A 21,708-nucleotide genomic window follows, 5' to 3' on the forward strand; every position below is an offset into this window, starting at 1 on the left:
GTTGAAGCCTTGGTAATGACAAATTGTACTATTTGCCACAAGTAATATTCTTCCAGATGGAATATCTTCTGAGGAAGGAGATACATTATAAAAATAACTGAAATTTTTGATTAAATATGTGAGGTAAATATTGTTTTCTAACTTTAAATTTTGTTCACATGTAAATATTATCTTAGAAAATATTACTACTTTATATATATATATATATATATATATATATATGCACTTAGGTTCTCATAGCATTTGAACTGGCAAAAATTATCAAGTCTTCTCACTAAAATGGAGCTATCTCTTTAACAATTATGCCATACAATAAGAAATCATTTAATAAGATGCTAATATAACTCTTTTACAATGATTAATCTCCACTCTTTGATTCTCTCCATGTTATAAATCTCCACATAGGAGATTAGTGTAGCAGCTTTTCAGGTATACATTAAATGAGTTGGCATACATAACCCAAGGCTTTATATTTTAAAACACTCTTATCAGGATTCAATTTTTAAAGAATTAAAGAAAAGAAAAGAAAAGGCATGAAATGGCTCTACATATTATATCTCTGTTTTGTATTCATGTGCCCAGCTTTTCAGCATCCTCTATTTCAATTTTGATTTAGTCTCTCAGTGCTGTTTAATTCATCATTTCTCGTTTTAAAATTCCATACAACTTTCCAATCACCACTGAAAGTTTAATTTGTATTTATCTTCATTATTTAGCACATGAAATTGTGGCATAAACAATCAAGTAAATACAAAGAGGTTATAAAATTATTGCAATAAATATTCTAGATATCAGAAGAAAAAGACTTCCTGTGTTGGGAAGGAATATTCATGAAAATGAAACTTCCTTATATGTATATTCCCTGTATATATATTTCAGTCAAAAGAAATGACTTCTTTTCCCCCTCAGGTGGAAAGTCTGAATCTGCATTTAAATAGAAAGAATTCTAATTCAGATTTCAACGACTGGAATCAACAAACAGAAATCAGGTGTTGGCTGAAAAGTTGCCTTTAAAATTATATTGAATTATACATCTATGAAGATTTAGATCTAATCAGATGCATCAAGTCTCTCAAATAAATATCTATCCCATCTCTAATTTAATCATCAAATACCTTCTTCCAAGAATAAAGTTGTTTAAAATATTCATCTAGTAGTTCATTCTAATCTCATTTTTTAATATTTATTTTAGATTCCAGGGTACAAAGGAAAACAATGTATCTTTAAAATAGCTTTATATATGAATCTTGATTTGGTATATTATTTTTCAAAACACTGTTTACTGGAAAATCATCTTCTTAAAACCTGTAAAATAATAAGAAGCTGCATGTGAAGTGTCGCATATAATAAGATGCCACTTCTGTTTTTACTAGTAGTATGCCTACTTCAAACTCAAACCAGCTGTCAGTCAGTGTAGAAATTATCCCCAGCTCATAAAAGTTCCACAAGGATGGGAACTCACTGTGTGAGCTGGGATAATGTCTGTCATGTTTACCAACTTATCACTTGCACCAATAAGATAATTCAGCATTTTGTAAGCATTCTATGAAAGTGCATTATGGATAAATGAACTGAATCAATTGAGCAATAGTTAGCTCAGAATCTTCCCAGAATTTGAAACGTTGAAATTAACATTGATTCTAGTAACTCACAATGTATTAGAAATCAAAAGTAGACAAGACCTTGGGAAAAATAGTTGGTTGACTGCCTGCCTTTCCCACAAGAATCAGAAGTGTCTTTATAGCAAGGGTACATTTTGTTAAACTCCACACTCCCCTCTTCTAGGACAAAATGCTGAGCACATGTATAGCGCTCAATATTTCCTGACTGAAGCACAGTGGGCGTTAGTAACTGCCTCTTCTGAGCTCCCACTTTTGTAACAATATTGCATAATTATGCTTTCACAGTCTTTGAACATGCTGTTCCCTCTCCCTGGAATGCCCTCCCTCTGCTCTTCACTGGGTTCAGTCCCAGGCCACCTCTGCATCCTTTGGCAGAGATGATAAATATTTAAATGCTGTCCTTCTTCCTAAGTATAGACTTGCTGCCAGGAAGGGGTGCCCACTCAGCTTCCACATTCCCCAGGCCCATTTGGATCTGTGTGAGGCACTGTATCTCATTCACAACAACGGAATAAGAACAGAATGAAATGTCATTTTATGGACAAAGTCATTAAAATTGAATAAGCCTCTCACCCCCAATCTTTCTTCCCTATCTGTAGGCTAGATTCAGAGGGTCTGAGTTCCTGGGAAATTGCTGGGCCACAAGAAGAAAAGGTGCTCATCTGGCTGTGAAACACCCACCAAAGACAAAATGCCACCTAGGCTTCAGGTGCTCAAGAAATAGGCGTCTATTGCATACAGTCATTCTAGATTTTGTGTTTGTTGTTACAGCAACTCGTGCTACCTCAACTGATGCATGTGCCACCTGAGGGAAGTCTCAGTCCCTCCTATCCAAGGACATTTAACCATGTGAATTAAGCAGGCGCCTGACCTGAGTGTTAATCTACAAAGATACTACGCATCAGTGGAATTTTATTAATTTTATCTTCTCAGGAATTGTACTTATATGAGTGGAAGAAAAAAATGTTTAAGCTGCTTGGGGGCTGCGGGTTGTGGCAGGAGACTCTGGACAGTATGCATAAGGAGTAAAAGTTCTTAAAATGGCTTTATAAGAATGGTGGGTCTGATTAATTGCATGCTTTTCTGTCTTGTGGGAGAACACATATTTGTGGTCAGAACTGAATTGCTCAGGGCAATACAGAGTACAAATACTGCCCCAAGCAGTCCTTCCTGATTCTGTGTAGTACTCAGTCTCAGTGCAGATTATATATTGAATAAATATTGTACTATCATCTGTTTGAAGGTGTGCTACGTTTTCGGCCCGACAAATTATTCATTTGTCTGAGTTTGGCCTTAGCTGTGATGTACAGTGTGATGTGCTGTATATCCATAATAATACATATACAGGCGAGTGCATTTTCTAACTATAAGAAACAAATCTAGAATCAGTATATAGCATGTTTTCTGGAACGTAGTGGGTTCTGAAATATTTGTTCATTGATTAACAAGAAAGTGGGACCATTTGTTCTATTATTGTAATAGAACATACTCCCATATTACAAATTGGAAATAGAGTTAATAGACAGAGGGTGTTACTGACCTAAAGGAGTAGACTGCAATGGGATGCAATATCGTATGGGGCTTAAGCACTTGTTCTTCAGAGCCAAAGATAGACCTTTTCTCTGCCCTGTCTTCAACCCTTGTTATCTGTGACCTTGAGGAAACTGCATAAGTTGTTCTCACTTTTTCACTTTAAAATATGAATAACAGTACTTGCTGAATAGTGTTTATTGAGATTCAAAGGAGATCATTTAAGTGCTTGGCATACTGAATGCTTCCTTGTAAACGATTATCAATATGCGATAGCCATAATTAGTATTGTTTCCTGAAGATAATTTATGTACTCCAAACTAAACTCTTTGTTCAAAAGATTTCTGTGTTTGAAATATGTATTTAAACCCTTAGTCCTTTCCCCCTATACATGTAACTGTATATATTAATATGAAAATAATATAAATTTATAAAATGGGTTTTTCTTGAACCTCCTGATGTGTAAAGTCAATCTCATAGACTTTCGTGATGTCTTCAAATTTCTCTTCTGATGAAAATGAGAAATGAAGATATCACATCTGTTAGAGTGACCTATGCTAAAATAGCTGGGCTACAAATTTGATTGCTAGCTCCACTTTTGCCATCAAGATGCTAACCATATTTGGGCAACTTATTTCACCTTCCTGAACCAATTTGCTCCTCTAAAAATGGCAATGATAGAAATAACTCTTCTCAAAATTTGGCTTAAAGGAAAAACTAATATGAATGATTTTAAAGTGCTTTCTAAATATGAAACATCACGTAACATTCAGCTATCTATTGTAATAACTTTGCATGGGGACAGATGGTTACTAGACTTATCCTGGTGATCATTTCATACTGCATATAAATGACAAATCACTATGTAGTATACTTGAAACGGACATAATATTGTATGTCAATTCTATTTCAATAAAGAAGAGAGTTAACTTTCACAAGTATATGTTTCCATTTCTAATCACTATCTGCTACAGTGATTACCAGGAAAAATAAGATGATTGAGTAATTGATTGATTGATTGATCACTTCATTACATTAATCTAGAAGCGAGAAAAATATGATCTTGTATCTCACCTGAAAGACATCTGCATCAAATCCTCCTCCACTCTGCAGTATAAAAGTGTGCTTATGTTAAAGTGCCTCATTTACAGGAAAAAATAGCTCCCTGCCAAAAAAGAGCAATGTAACATAATTACTCTTGGCTTGGAAGCCTACTATTAGTTTATTCAATGACTTTCTCAAATGGTGCTAGGAGAATTTGACATGAAACATTTTTGTTAGAAAAAGCATCTCTCAGCTTATGTATAATATAGATACAGAAGAAAAATACGAACAGTGGAAATAAACCTACATTCAACAGTGACAAACTACTTGCCACAAAAATTTCTTCTGTTTCAAATGAGTTTCAAGTCCTGGTTCTATTTTGGGGTTGCAAGTGAGTGGTACACAGTATCACACTACTTTCTGAGATCAAATCAGTGGATCTCTTCTGCTTGGTCACATAGCCAGTTACCTAGCTACTCAGACCTACTTAACTAGGGCAAAAGAATGGTACCTCATAAAAGGGAGAAGCAGAAAGTGGAAGGATCAGGACCTGGAAAAAAAAAAAAACAGTATCTAGAGAGTTGCATTTTTAGTGTAAGCGATAAATATGTCAACATGAGATTTCTACTGATTGCAGCTAATCAGGAATCTATTAACATAGAAGTGTATGGTTTAAGTCTGTGTAAGTTCCATAACCCTTTACGGAGGCAGTAGAAATGACTTCAGATTTGTGGTTGCACAGCCATTGACTTACGTTCTGTTTTATCACTTGCTAAGAATGACCTGGGGCAATTGAATTAGACTCCCCAAATCTCATTTTCTTTATAGTTAAAAAAATACTAATAGTCCTAATTGTTGAGTTATAAAAATCAAATGATAGGATGATAAACTTTTCTCACATGGATGGTATATATCAAAAATTAATACATAATTTTTACTGATATAATTGCTAGTGTCAGGGCAGATAAACACAAGGCACAGCCTGGTAGTTGTCCATGTGGGTAAATTATGATAAAGAGATCCAACAGTAGTGCTTTCAGAATAAAAGTATAAAAGAAAACCATCTGCCCTATCGAAGCAGGGACTTGAGTGCAAGGGAATGCAGCAGCAGGTCAGTTATTGCAGTCATGCTTACAGGGCAAACAACGGAAAAACTGATTTACAAACATAGACTTCCAGTGATATAAGGGGTGCCAAATCTTTATTTCCTTATGTTCATTTTATGGGTAAAGAAATGTACAGAAATGTAATTGACTTGTCTAAAATTATATAGTAAGTACTGGGTCCAAGATTTCAAGCTATTCCAAAGAGCATACTTCTTTTTTCTTATTGAAGTACAGTTGATTTATAATTTTATGTTAGTTTCAGGTGTACAGCAAACTGACTCAGTTATACATACGTACATATACATATTCTTTTTCAGATTTTTTCCATGATAGGTTAGTATAAGATACTGAATATAGTTCCCTGTGCTGTACAGTAGGTCCTCGTTGTTTATCTATTTTATACATAGGAGTGTGTATCGGTTAATCCCAAACTCCTAATTTATCCCTCCTCCTCATTTCCCCTTTTGTAACCATAAATTTGATGTCTATGTCTGTGAGTCTATTTCTGGTTTCTAAATAATTTCACTTGTATCATTGCTTTTAAGATTCCACATATAAGTGCTATTATATGATATTTGTCTTTGCCTGACTTACCTCACTTAATATGATAATCTCTAGGTTCACCCATGTTGCTGCAAATGACATTATTTCATTCTTTTTTATAATGGAATATGTTCTATTCTATTCTATATATATATATATATATTATATATATATATATTTATCTTATATATCTTTATATATATATATATATATATATATATATTTATCTTACATCTCACATTCTTACATCTTCTTTATCCAGTCATCTGTTGATGGACATTTAGGTTGTTTCCATGTCTTGGCTACTGTAAACAGTGCTGCATTAGGGGTGCACATATCTTTTTGAATTAGAGTTTTCTCCAGATATATGACCAGGAGTGGGATTGCTGGATCATATGGTAACTTTATTTTCAGTTTTTCAAGGAAGCTCCATACTGAAAGAACATATTTCTAACTACTGTGCTATACTTCCCATTTTATGTAAAGGTGAAACTAAGGGATCCCAGTTCTGGAAATTACAAGGAAAACACAGAAAGCTAATAGCACAAGTCTAGCATGGGAACAAATGTGGCTATCCAGTAATCTCTGCTTGGAGTGAAACATACACTTAAGAGTTTTATATCTGGAAGCTCAAAAAGACACAAAGAATGATATAGAGTAAATCAGAAAATAGTAACAAAAACTACCTCTACTCCATCTGCAGCAGCTGTTGTTACTGATGATAATAATAATAATGTGATTGGTAGCATTAATAGAAGTATATCACGGCAAAACCAGGGAGGGGAGATGTTAGTACTAATTACCTCGACTGTCCATTCTGATTGTGAGGTTTAAAAGAAAAAATTTAGGGAAAATGGATGATGACCAAAATTTGGTTACCATAATACTTAAAAGCATGTCACATACTGTTTATAAGACTTAAGACTTAATTTGAGTATAATTTTTGAAGGATTGGTATAATAAATAAGAATTTAACCTATTCTGTTTTACTTCAGGGAGAAATCCAGGACTAACTGGGAAAAGCTAAGGAAGCAAAGTGTTGGAATTAACCTAAATAAAAATATTCTTTTAATAAAGGGTTTCAGAAAATTATAAATAACATTTTTAAAATTTGCTAGCACTGTGTACACTTTGATTTCAGTTGTTTAACTTGCTCTACCTGGCATGACAGAGCTAGTCTTTAAGGGATGGATAAGGATAATATGGAGACGATTTTAGCAGATCTCACTTTTTGAGCTCTCCTTAATTTTGAAGCATAATTCCCTAATTTAACTGACCAATCTTATTTACCTACCACATCTCTAATAGTGAGAAAGTATAAAATATTTTTTAATTTTTGTGTCATTAAATTCAAATGGAATTGATTTGAAAAAGAATATTTATGATATATGCATATAAAATCAATCAATAATATAATCTGAATTCTTCCGCTTGCACTGAGAGACTTATTTTGAAAGCCTCTGCAAGGTGCCCTACAACAGCTCAGAAAAGCATATTGGAGTCTCACTTGATTATTCCCTTGGTTGGAACCACTGTCTTTAGTTTCCTCTCAGGTAATCATTACCCTGGATTATCTTTTACCTCACTATCTGCTCCATTTTGTGTCTCACTGGAATATTTTCCACTTCCTGAATTCTATATTTTGGAGTGTCAGAACTCAGCCCCCTCTTTACATCTGTTTACACTTATCCCCAGTTGACCTCCTGAGTTCACAGCTTTAATGCCTGTCTACACACTGATGGCTCCCAGCATATCCCCAGTTCCTTCCTCTACCTTGAGTCGATTTGACAGTGACTTATGGATGCCCAAGAATCATGTCAGGCATAGCACTTCTGAAACATATAACTCTTGATTTCTCTCCCAACCCCTCCATTCATCCTCTATTCTGAAACAGCTCTGCTATTCACTGAGCTTATTTGGGATCAGTCTTTATTCTTCTCTATCACCACAATGTCTAAGCCCTCTGCAAGTCCTTTTGACTCTGGCTTCAAGTCACACCTGGACCACAAGCACACCTGATAACTCTCATCATCCTGGTCAAGTCACTGCCATCTCCCATCCCAGTCCAGCCGACTTCTATCCCTGGCTTTCACTCATAACCCCCACTGCCAATTTTATACACAGCCACAAGAACACTACAAAAAAATATCAGATTATGTCAATCTCCTGCTCAAAAACTCCCATGACCTTTCCTAATCTCTCATGGCTGAGGAGGAAATCCAAACCCTTTATCACACTCTGCAAGACCCTGTGTGATCTAGTTACTGCTTATCTCCCTACCCTCATCTTGTAACACTCTCCATCTTATTCTGCAGCAGCCACACTGGCCTCTACCCTGTTCTCTCTGCTTGCAACACTGCTTATTCCCTTAGATCTTAAAAAGGCTCACTCCTTTCCTTCACTCAGATCTTTGCTCCAAGTCACCACTTCACAGAAGCCACCCTGTTGATTCTTTAAAATAACACATCACTACCAAATCCCACTCTGGAGCTCTCTATCACCTTTCTTTATTTGCCCCATAACACTTATTATTGCCTCCAATATATTTAGCTATTAATTCCTTGTTTTCTATCTCTTCCACTAGAACACTAAAATAGAGGTCCCATTAGAAAGAGCGAGAATTTTTGTTTGTTTTAAACGCTATTATATATCTAAAGGTTAGAACAGTGCTTGGCACATCATAAGAATACATAAAGGAGTTAAAAAATAATAAGAAATTTGCTGTTACATGAACTCCTACCAGATGCTACATAAGGGCTTATGTTAATGAAAACTGGGGCTGGATAAAGCATTGCCTTCGCTTATCATACAGTTCCACAGCATACTTCAAAGGACTGCATTAGTGTGAGAATTCAAAAATATACCCCTGCTGTCAATCGGAGCATGTGAAGACTACTACCCTCGCTGACAATCAGACAATATTTCCAACAGAACACGAACAATACTCTGAACACGTTACAAGCCCACAGTTATGCGGCTGTTCCCTGCCCCCACCTGAGAGGCTTCCTAGGTTCCTGGGGTGCATCCCCTCCTGCTGCAGCTGATTTTGTTTGAATATAAGTGTGATCCTGGTAGTCTTTGGCTGTTGGGCTTCCACAAAACTGGAAATTCCACCAAAATTCAGCTAAGGAACCGGTTGCTGAAGACTAGGACATCTAATGCAAGAATAGTGGGCACATCGAACGCTGCCTTAGACTCCACCTGTTCAAGGCAAAATTGTCTAAGATACAAAGTAGGTTTGTACTAAAACTGATCTCTTAATGTTTCATTCGGCCCTATAACTTATTTATTTTTGATTTCTTGCCGTTTTGAATCCTGCTCAGATTATAATTTTTACCTTGTAAAATTTGACTTTTAACACTCTTTCTACTGTCTATCTGCTTGTACAGTGTCTCAAGTTTTGTCTGTCTATAAAAGAAAGTCAGTAGTGAGAGAACAAACACAAGACCGGTAAGTTTCACCCTAGAATCAGCTCCAAGTTCAGCAGATCTCATGAGGCGGCTGTACTTCAGGCAAGCTTAGCCCTTGTCTCATCTTTTCATGATCTTGTAAGAATCTTTCCTCAATCTTGTCTTTGGGTCCATTAGAACTACTCTCGAGTCCTGTTTTGCCAATATGTTCATCCCTTTCACTAAGTGGGAGTAATTTCAGTTTGGTGAGGGATAATTTCAAATTATAGTGGACAATTTTTGAAACTTAAATATTGAACAGAAATGTTCATTTGAGAGGAGCCTTAGAACAGAAAGGAATACGGTCCTGACTACTCAGCCATCTGCCTTCCTTACACAGTATGAGGAGGCTTTCAAATATGACCTGAACTGAGATATTGCTTCCCTGAATGAGTCCCTGGAAAGGGACAAGAAAAGAGGCCAATTCAGCTGTACCTTTCCTATTTCTAGCCTACCTTTCTCGTATCTCCATCTCCTCCAACCACAAATTTAATTCAATCTCATGGAATTTTTTATCTTACTTCCTCTCTTTTTCCTGTAAATTCCATGAAAAATTTAAGCTACCCCTGAAGGAGATTCCTGGTACATGAAATTCAAACCCCAATCATGTGCATCTCTCTATGACACTATTAAGGACTTCCTCTATCCCAGGACAAAAGGAAAAATTTCTTTAAAAATATTCAGAGTCATCTTGGGCACATACACTTGAGGCTTCCCTGACCTCTGTCAACTAGTGCATCTTTTCACAAGGCCAGGGAATACAATAACTTGTTTGGAAAAGGCTAAATGCAGGATCTGAGAAGGACTTGAAGATAAGGAAACAAGCTTTACTGAAATGGAATAACTCAGGGTACATAAGTTAGGACAATCTATTTTAGAAACCATATCTCAGGGCTTCTAAAGTAAATTAGACCTTTTTTTTTTTTTCCCAATCTCACAAATAACAGCATAGTGAATCTATAGGAGAGTTCAGAAATAAATTAATTAGTGCCTTTGGATAATGTTCAGCATTAGGCTTGGATACTGACATTTCCACTACCTTTCCAACATTTTTGTAGATGGCTTAAAACCAGAAATTGCCGATCTGGTATGTAAAGACTAGGTGGCAGACAACTCCATTACACAAACTTCAGCCTTTGGCAGAATGCACTGAAGAATATTCAGATAGGAAAAAAAAATCAAACTAAAATTTTTATGAATTTAAAAATAAGCAGATTAACAGAGAAGACACACTCTTAAGAAACAATAAAACTCATCTGTTTAACAAGACCTCTGCTAGTTTTGTAAACAAAAGGAACTTTGGATAATGAATTTTTTCCATCTTAACAAAAAACAGAAGAGAACTAGCAGTCCCCAAGGGTCAGGAAGAGGCTCCAAGGGAGACTGTAGTCACCGATTTCCAATGATCTTGTTAAACCAACAAGGGGAACCATCTCAAAATAGAAGGACAGAAGCAAGACTTTCTAAATGGCACAGGTGCTGTTCTGTCAACTGTAAATTCTATGACTATTTTTATACCTCTCTTCAGAGACTTTAGGCTACTGAAGTCGTAGATTTTTCAAATACCACTCAGACTCTCCCCCTCACCCATCATGCCACAATAACTCAGCCCTCTTGTGAGCCCAACTTGCGTTCCTTCTTTGTAGGAACACAAATTTATTACTGAGAGATTCTTTTTAAAACTATCAAATCAAGCGTTTTTCAGGTGGACTGTTTCCTGAAATACCTGACATCTTCTATATGCAACACACACTGATAGTTCAAGTGGACGTCTGTTCTTCAGTCCTACGTGCTTAACCCATCCCGACTTGAGGAATTACTTGAGGACCCTGGTACCCTTTGGGCCAAGAGTCACTGATATCTCAAAAATATTAGAGGCTGATCCCATTCAAGTAATGAATAACTTATCCGAGCCTTTGCCCAATCGTACCCAATATCCATTAAAGTCCAAAGCAAGAGAAGGACTGGTTCTGTTATGGAATATTTCTCACAAAGAGACCCTTTCACTCTTTATACTAGTGCTTGTAATATTCCCACATTGCTTGTAGGAAAAAAAAAAAACACCTAATATGCATGGACATAGATTTGTGCAAGACCTTAGTGCCGTAAATAAAATGTGATCTATTTCTCACTGGTCCCCAAAGCAAATGTTATTTTATTCTCAGTGCTACCTAAACACATCTACTTTAGCATTATATACTTGTGCTATTTCTCCCTACTATCCCTCTAGATCACAACAGTCAATATTATCTGCCTTGTCATGGGAAAATCAACAACATGCCGGGTCTATTATACATCAGTGATTTACAGAAGCCCTCTGCTGCTTCTCTCAATCAAGACCTAAAGGTTATAAAATTTCCTGTGACTTCCCTATTTTGCAATATATGGCTGTTCTTTGGTGAAGCCCAAAAGAGAAAGTTATAAATTGTTTGCATTCATTTATTTAAGTCATTACTTCAGAGGAGATATAAAGCCTTCAAAGAAATTGCAATTCTACCAGTGAAAGCTCACTATTGAGAATATAATATATTCCCCAGAAGGTAAACTGCTAACCTCTAAAGGATTGTACGTATCTGGAATTTTTCTAGATTAATTCTGAAATCAATTCCGGAAATTTTTATCATTAGTTAGCAAGGTTATTGAAGGTATCGTGTGTCAAATTTTTCTAAGATTTCACCTCATTTATGTAATTGATCTTCACGTCTTGAACTTTTTTTAAGGGAGAGAAGCTTTTAGTAAGGGCAAGTTAAGTTAGTTCAATGGTCAACAATGCCCAACTTTAGGATTGCCTAATTACCACATAGCCTTTTCCTTTTTGATCATTTATATTCTGATCAGACACTAATGGTGCTTTGATGGTCTAACAAATGAGGCATATTCTCCTATTTTAAGAGCTATAGTAGCAACTACAAAGCTTGTGGAATCTATGGAAGACTTAGTTCTAGAATTTCTATTATACTCATCGAATCTTCTTGCTGTGCAGACTACAATTAACAGAAATACTAAGGATTTCTCAGTCACTTGGCTTACCTCCTATGAAGTAGTGTTGCCTTCCATTTTTATATATCAGTATCCCTTGTTCTAATCCTAAACTCAGTAATTCTCTTTCCTGTACCTGAGGAAGGAAATAATGCCATTGTTTATCTATTCTTAGGCAACAATGTAAGTCGTATTCAAAGCTTTTGGAAATTCTTTAGGAAACTTCTGATTTAATTTTGCTGATGCTACACACCTGAAAACAAATTCTGAATATTGTCAAGCATGTTATGTTGACTAAATCAACTTAACCACTATATAAAAAAGACTCACATAACTGAATTCAGCTCAAATGGCTGGGTTGATCAACTCTCAGGTTTGCCAGCTGTTGGTTAAAACATTTATAAGCACATTCCTGCTCTAGCTTCACACTTTCACCGTAACACCAGGAAAAATTCTAAGACTTAAAAGAGGATCATTGTAAATTAGAGACCTATAGTTTGGCCCAGTATCTCCACAGTCATTTCACCCATTCATTAACACTTTTATTCAGTCAACAAATATTTCTTGAGCACCTATTTTGTACCATTGTTGAAAGCTTCAGAATTTCTATGAAGGAGCAACATAGGTTTATTTTTCCCCAGGATTACGGAGATATAATTGACATATGCTGTGTACATTTAAGGTATACAATACAATGATTTATATATATATCTATACATATAATTTTATTATAGATATATATGATTACTACAATCAGTTAATATCTGTTACCTCACATAGTTAAATTTTTTCCTTGTGATGAAAATGGTTAAGACTTACTCTCTTAGCAACTTTCAAATATACAACACAGTATTATTAACTATAGTCATCATGCTGTACATTACATCCTCAGAACTTATTTATCTTATAACTGGAAGTTTGTACTTTTAGACTGTTTTCATAATTTCCCCACTGCTCACCACCTCTGGTAACCACTCATCTGATCTCTGTTTCCATGAGCCTATTTTTTGTAGATTCCATATATAAGTGAGACCATACAGTATTTGTCTTTCTCTGTCTGACATACTTCACTTAGCATAATGCCCTCAAGGTCCATCCATGTTGCTGTCAATGGCACGATTTCCTACTTTTATTTTAATGGATGAATAGTATTCCATGTATGTCTACATTTACAACACATTTTCTTTCTTCAGTCAACTTAGGTTGTTTCCATGCCTGGGCTATTGTAAAAATGCTGCTATGAACATGGAGGTGCAGTTATCTCTTCAGGATACTGATTGTATTGCCTTCAGATATACCAGGAAGTGAAATTGTTGTAGAAACTTAGGTTTTAAGGACCATCTTGAAGATACGTTTGTTTGGCAAAGATACTAGTTTTACTTGGGAGGGGTGCTTATTTGGAATGGCTTAAAGTGTCAAATGACAATCATGGAGGGAATCAGAGAAGTACTAAATCTTATCTACATTCTTCTCATCCGTGCCAACACTACGAGCAGTTCTGAACCAGGTTTAGAAAAGTGACCCCAACACAAATGCCCAGACCCACGTTGAATTTACTTAGGTGTTCTCAAGTCCCCAGATGAGTCAATTCATTTGGAAACTCTGGATTTCCCCAAATATGAAGCTGATATTGTCACCAAAGTGCTGGTCACTACACAATCCCCAGCCAACCTCTTGGCATTACTCCATAATCCATGACCAATCATGCGAGTTGGCTACATTTTCTGTAAACACCTCAGGATAAATTCTAGGCAAAATGCCAACATTTTCCTATCTCTTGATCTCTTGCTGTTATCCTGAATATTTACCCCACTGCCTCCCCAGTTGCTTTCCACTGCGCTTCCCACATGCGCAGAACCTACACATCTTTAAGAATACTCTATGAGGATATTTTTACAAATGAAAATCTTTCACTACTCTATGGACTGGATACTGATTTTTAAACTGAATTTTTAGCTAAGTAGAAATATTCCTCACTATATCCTAGAAGTCAAAAATTAGAGGAAAGTAATTAACTAGAAAGTCATTTTCATTTTTAAAATGCAGTAAGTACATTATTTTACAAATACATATTACATTACTTCTGGCTAATGGAATAAAAGAGACTTTTTCAAACTCAATCTAATTTAGAAATCTCCACATGTACTTGCTATCTGGCATCCTAATGTTAAGTGAATCCCAGAATCAAAACAAAGCCTTCATTTGAAACTGAGTAGTATAACCTGAAGCCCAAAATACGTACTTACAAAATACATCCTTAAGTCAATTTTTAGAAATGAGCCGAGGAACACAGTGAACTGAATGATGGATGGATGGAAGGTATCTCATGGTCACAGTTGTCATCTTTATTTCTATTTTTGGAAAAATAACTTAGTCATTTAGTCAGTATTGTTCAAATGGATCACTACTAATTCTACTATATCTAACAGTAAGAACACCTTAACATTTTGGCTACAGGGAATAATTGTGGCTAAAATTTATTTTAGGGTGGGCAGAGCATCTCCACCAAGGGTTTTACACATTAGGAATATATTTTTGTGGCATATACTGGTGGCACATTGCTAAGTGGCTTGAGTATGATCTCCATTCACCACTCAGATCATTACTAAAATTTTATTGGAATCATATATGTAGAAACTTTATTCTAATAAAGTAAATGAAGGGATTTCAATGATCTCAGGATATAAGACAACCGAGACTGTCTGCTTTTTCTTTAGTCACCTGGGAAAGCCAGACAAAATGGAGAGAAGTATGAGGGAAAGGGAAATTTTCCTTAACCGTGTGGGATACTGTGGTTTGGTTGTTCAATGTATAAAGTCATAAGCCATGTGAGTAAACGTATCGAAACATGCACTGTGTTTAATAGAGGCAAAGTGCCTCATTTTCTCTACTTTCGCTAAGAGATTACTGGGCTGGATTTTCATGTTTTTTTTCTAGTTCAGAATATGATTATTCTCATACAAATTTGCCTGATTAAAAAGAGAGATTAAAAAACACCAGTCCTCTGCTCCAGAGCACGAGGGAACTTTAAATGTTTACAACTGAAAATATTTCTTTCCTTTTATTTCACAACTAGGTAGTAGCTGCATCAGCATTTAGCTGCATATTTTTTTATCAAAGTTTTTTCAGTTATAAATAGTTAAAATGCTCTTCATTTATAAGGACATTTTCACTTACAGATATATTTATATCAACATATATTTGTATCAAACGTTCCAACTTTGCAAATGCCTAAGCTCCACGTCTATAGTATCTTTGTTTTCTCAGTTACACACATAGCTCTATTTAATATTAAAGCCATAAGAATTAATTTATAATCTATTTTCCAGGATATATTTTTGCTATGTAAGCATTTTAAAAATGTATGCTGAACTATTTTTGCCTTTCATTTGATGGCAAAGTTTCCTTTCACGCAAGTCAATGAACTTCTTTAGGTAGAAAGTTATAATTTTTCTGTTCATTTAGATTTAAACTGGAAAAGACTTTACCTACACATATGATGGTTTGCTCTTGAAGATCACTGTCATTATAATTCCAAAGACATTTTTCCTGATGGATTAGTCCAGATGTGTCCCAAACCTGTCACAAATCAGAAAAAGGTTAAAGATCATGTAATTTCTGTGTTGGACCCTCTGTCAAGTCATGTTTACTGTCACCAAAAGGTTAGGCTAGAGAAGAAAAGAATAAGGTTGATGAACAGTGCAGAATGTGTGTCAGTGTAATGAAAGAGGTGGCAGACACCTGTTCTCCGCAGTGATAAGCTATCCAGATTTCATCCTGTCACTTCTAGTTTTTCAAAAGCACATTGCTTTTAGGTCTGGATCCTGAACACGCCTTAAGGCACTGGGACCTTCAAAACAAATAATTCATTAATATGTTTCCTGCCAGTTCTTTGAAGATGTGATTTTTTTCCCCCTTTGTTGATATGTCTGCCTCATTTCACTGGATATTACTATCTCCAAACCTTTTTGAGTGAACAGCTACAATTATGTTGGGCTCTTTTTTTTTTTTTTTTTAAGAAAATGGTAGTAAGGAAAACCAGAAGCAGTAAAATCCTTTTTATTACTGTTCATATGTATATGTGCTCTAATATAGAGGCCTGTAAAATACAAATCAAAATATGTCAGCCTTTGGTCTGTTGATAACTCGGTTAAGAAATTTTGCGAAACAGGAAAGTGAAAACACCCCCCCATATGAGAACATTTTGATTGTACAGTCATAAGTAGACAGTGAAATGATGAATTTAAAACTATGGGTTCTCTGACCAAGCTGAGCCCATTTTCATGTGATAGGAGAGAAACAGCACTGCGATGTCTGTATTCCAAACGGTCTTCAGTAAATCTTAAATTTTCTCAAAATAGTTACAGGTGATTTTGGCCATGAACCTTTTAAAAGATTTTTTAAAATCGGCATGGCTAACAGGTATAGCAGTTAGTAGTGCAGTGCTGTTAGGTACACAACCTTCTTCCTTCTAAAGAAATGTGGTTTCCTTCTCAGTGTCTGTCCTTAAGTGCAGTGTGTTATTTCTCTTTACTTCCTTTCTGGGATCTTTCCTCAGGTCAAATGTCATTGTACGGATAATCCTCACATTTATTTACATAAGCTTTACCTTTCTCTTGAATTCACCAGACTATATACTTTTCGAAAATATGTTTTATTCACCAAAGCGCAGTACCTGGCACAGTGACAGGGATAATATAGCCTCTGAGTGGGGAGCAGCTCCTGAGCCAGCACCATGTTGAGTGTTAACTCTGAGTTGAAAAGAGAATAGTTGAGAAATGAGAAATGAGGAAAAGTCTCATCAGGGGACTGGAGGATAGAAGGGCAGAGCAGGGATTTGGGTTGATTGGGGATTACAAGCAACACTCCTACTTAGCTATCAAAAGTCAGGAGACTGACAGAGGAGCAAGAGTTGCCACTGTGGAGTGAGATGTGGGGGTGTCACGTGCCGTCCAATCTTAGGACTGGGGAAGGGGTAGCTCATTCACTGAGTTTCTGAGAAAAGTGGATTTAACACCGAATGGTCACCTTCTTTACCTGTAATACTTCATACTAGTATATTTGACTCCAATGTCAATTTAATTTTTTGCCATATATAAATATTCTCAAACTGCAGTCCCCAGACCAACAGCATCAGCATTACTTAGGAATTTGTAAGAAATACAAATTATCAGACCTCACCAGAAACCTACTAATCAGAAAACCTAAGGATGCAATTCAGGAGGCTGTTTTTTAATGAGCTCTCCTGGTGATTCGGATTCATGCTCATGTCTGAGAACCACTGCACTATATATACCAAGCTGCATCATGTCCTTACTGAAAGCCTCAAGGTGCTTAGGATACACAGGTGAATAAAACAGGGGCTCTGTCCTAACGCCAGAAAGTGTAATGAGAGTTCAAAAGAAGAAAGTATAAAATGATAGTTTTGACCATCACTTCCATTAGTGAGAGTTTACCATGTGCCAATTATGTTTGGGAAGTAATATTATAGTCTGACTTAGTAGATGAGGAAATTGAAGGGTGGTGACAAAGTATAAGTTGCCTCACTATGTAACTGGTAAGTGATAGGAGTTAGAAGCTTTATTCTTCATTTCATATTGAAAGAACATAGGTAGATAATAAACTCAGATCAGAGCACAACTTAAACATCTTCAATGTATGTGATAATTTCAGGTTATGCAAAAATGAAGATGTCATATATTATAGTGGGTTTTTTCGTCTCTGGCCCACCCACTTTATTTTGTGCTAATCTGAAGCAATGATTGACTTCAAAGCTAAGGATTAAAATAAAATTGTATTATTTCTGGTTCAAAAAATTTGAAAAAGTTTCGTGGGTAATATAGTGTTTGAAATGGGGATTTTCCCCCCTAAGGAAAGGTCTTTCAAACTTCAGATAATAATTCACTCATTATTTTCAGATTATTTCATCCACACAAAAGAAAATCATATTCTTAAAAAAAAAATCAAAGCCTGAATAATGGGGAAGCTTTAAGGTCAAATAAAGTGGAAACTTAATATTATGAATCAGGTTGTGAGTGATTATTAAGTTATCATTGATTCTAAAATGTCATTTAAAAGAAATCTATGACTTTTTAAAGGATGCTTCATTATTCAAAACATAGTACTAGTTTTTATTTACACTATTCCACAATGTAAATCCAACTGAATACCATTTGTAACAACTTATCTGTTAGTTAATATTTTAGATGATAGGTCTGTCATTTGAGAATTTTCCTTGCTTACCTGAAAACAGAAGTATTCTTAGTTATATTCACTGTAGGCATTCATATTTAGATGCAGTCTAACATGATCAGAATCTGACTAAAACAAAACTTTATTCTTTAATTTGGAATTTGTCATACTCACATAAAAATTTATTGGGAATGGATAAATAAAATGGTATCATGAATACTACATATATTTCAGATAATTATATAAAATGAACTATAAAGGTAATATCCACCTCCTGTGTAGGAAACTCATAATAATTGACATGCACTTTGGCTTTAGAAACAGTTTTGAATCTAGATTATTTCAGTGAGTCTGATTTTATTGGAATATCTTTTTCTGATCCATGGTTCTTATTTCCTAGTCCCTTGTGGTAATAAGTCTTCACTAATTAATATTTTATGGAAAGACTTGTTCTCCAGAAATACAGTCTTGAATATGTGAGTTATGATTGTGTAACATTGCTGCTCTCTGTTTCTCTAACTTAGGCATGCTATTGTGCTCTTTTTTCCCTTTTTATTCTTCTGATTGAATAATTTCAAGTGACCTGTCTGTAAGTTCACTGATTTCTTTCTTCTGCTTGATCAAGCCTGCTAGTGAAGCTCTCTATTGAATTTTTCAGTTCAGTTATTATATTCTTCAGCTTCAGAATTCTGTTTGGTTCATTTTTAAAGTTTCACTTTGTTGATATTCTGATTTTGTTTAGTTGTCTATCTGTGCTCTCTTGTACCTCACTGAGCTTCCTTAAGACAATTATTTTTAATTATTTTCAGGCAATTCATAGATCTCCATTTCTTTAGGGTTGGTTGCTGTTAATTACTTTTTTCCTGATTCTTTATGTTTCTTGTGGATTTCTATTGGTGTCTGTGCACATGAAGGAGTGGCCATCTGTTCCAGTCTTCATGGACTGGCTTTGCAGGGAAAGACCTCCACAAATTCATCTGGTGAGAGATTGTGCAAGTCTCTCAAATCTTTTTTTTATGACTGTGTATGTTCCACTCCCCTCACTCCCTTCTGGGGGAGAATTCTCAGGGTTATATGACTTCTCCAAATCCCACAGAGCCATGTGTGGTGCTAAGAGTCACTTCCCTTTGTTTCTGTGGGCAATTCACTAGAATGTTGGGTGTAAGCTCTATTTCTCTCTCCCCACTTAATGGAGAAAACTCAGGATTGTGCATCATCTTTCTATCCCACTGCGCTGAGCCAGCTGCTAAGATCATGATGGCTGCTTAGGTCTACGGATGTTATAAGCATTCTACTTTAGTGCTTTCTCCATTAGATTATGAAATTGGTATTATTCTGACATCCAAGATGATGGGGAAAGTCTTTAAAACAATGCTTAGACAGAAATCTGCATATGTTCAGCAGATGACACTTCCTTTTTTATATCATTAATTATCTTCAAAGAATAATAGCTCCAGATCTAATTATTTAATCACCTCATGGTATATTATATAAACTGCTCAATAAACAATTATTCATTATTATTTAGTTTACACCCATTTCATAATATTATAGGACTTTAGTTATAAAACAGATTTTGGTCAGATTCCACATTTACAAGCAGTGCTTATATATTCCTATCTTTCAAAAGTCTTGTTTCAACTGGTACGTCATTTATTATCAATTTATGAATATTGAGTTGTTAAAATAATGACTGTATTTATATATATTTTGGGATGAGCATATTCGAAGTGAAGCTTTTTTTTTTTTTACCTTTAAGATGCAATTTTCCAATCCTAGAGAAGAATCTGTTCTTGAGGATGATGCTGGCGTAGCATCCCCATCATTACACAGCAGTTCCTGCACTTGCATACATCAGGTATCTAAAGAAAATAACCATTTTCAACAGAGTGAATTAAAACGTTTCAGCTATTCAGAGTTAAGCCAGAATTATCATTCAAATAATTCAACTGGAGACCAGGAATACTATAGCAAGCCATGCTGATTCTCCTCTCTGTTAATGGCTACAGTAGGCAGTAAGCTCCAGGTAACATTGTGGCTTCTTTATAAAATGAGGGTGGGCTTGGTAAACATACAAGCCTGGGATCAAATCCTAGTTCTGCCATTTATAGCTAGGGGAAACTTCAGCAGATTACTTAACTTCTAGGAGTTTTGTTTTCCCACTTGTCAAATAAAAAAAGTTTCAAGTTGTGAGGATTCATTCAGGTGATGAAGGTATAATGCCTACCTATGAACTTCACAAATTCTTACAAACCCTCTGTTTCCATAGCTTCCAACTTCATGCAGAAATGATCACGGCCACTGGGGAGTGACTTCTTAAGGGCTATAGATCTGGAATCAGAATGTCTGTATCTGAATCCCAGTTCAAATCTTGTTGGCCTTGTGATTCTGTGCACACCTCCTAGGACTGTATGAGAATTAAAGGAGAACACGCAGAAGTAAGGTGCTTAGTGCAAAATGGACACATACAACCACTAATTCAATAGTAGTATTTGTTATCATTGTATTCCTCATGTCTGGGCTGAAATGTTCCACCCATCAGGGCTTAGGGAAATAGCTGCAGTTGCTTTATTGGTAGGTATATCATTCACAATGTTGATTTTCAAAAGTGATCTATGATGGTCACTGTTAACAAAGATAACTGCACATATAAAGAATATGATTTCACCTGAAACCATTATTTGTCAAGCCTTACAACCTCTCATCCTCAGAACCTACAGTTTAAAAAGGTAGGTTATTAAACTTGCTAAGTATTTGACTGGTCTAAATTCATGAAGATAAAAATTTTCAGCATGTCATCCATTACTCTAGGTAACATGTCTCCTTCCTTCTTTCTTTCTCTCTTTCTCTTTCTCTATTCCCTCCTTCCTCCCTTGTTTCCTTCCTTTATCCCTTCCTTCTTTTCTGCTTCCCTATTTTATTCACACTTCCACCCATTCATTTAACAAGTTCTTTCATGTGAGCTCTGGAGTGGGATGTCCAGGATTTTGAATTCTGGCACCAACTTAATTAATTTGATGATCCTGAATAAATTACTTCACCTCTCTTAAGCCTCAGTCTCCCTCTGCCAACCTTAGATAATAATAGCTTCTACCATCATGATTGCTTTAATAACTAAATGAGATGGTACAAATATCCTTACATGGTGCTTGGCATAAAAAGCTTAGAAAATCTTAGCTATTAAATGTATTAATTTCATTATTAAATAATTTTATTATTCTTCCTTCTAATCCTCCCTCTCTT

Source organism: Vicugna pacos, chromosome 13 (assembly GCF_048564905.1).
Source record: "Vicugna pacos chromosome 13, VicPac4, whole genome shotgun sequence".
Lineage (NCBI taxonomy): Eukaryota > Metazoa > Chordata > Mammalia > Artiodactyla > Camelidae > Vicugna > Vicugna pacos.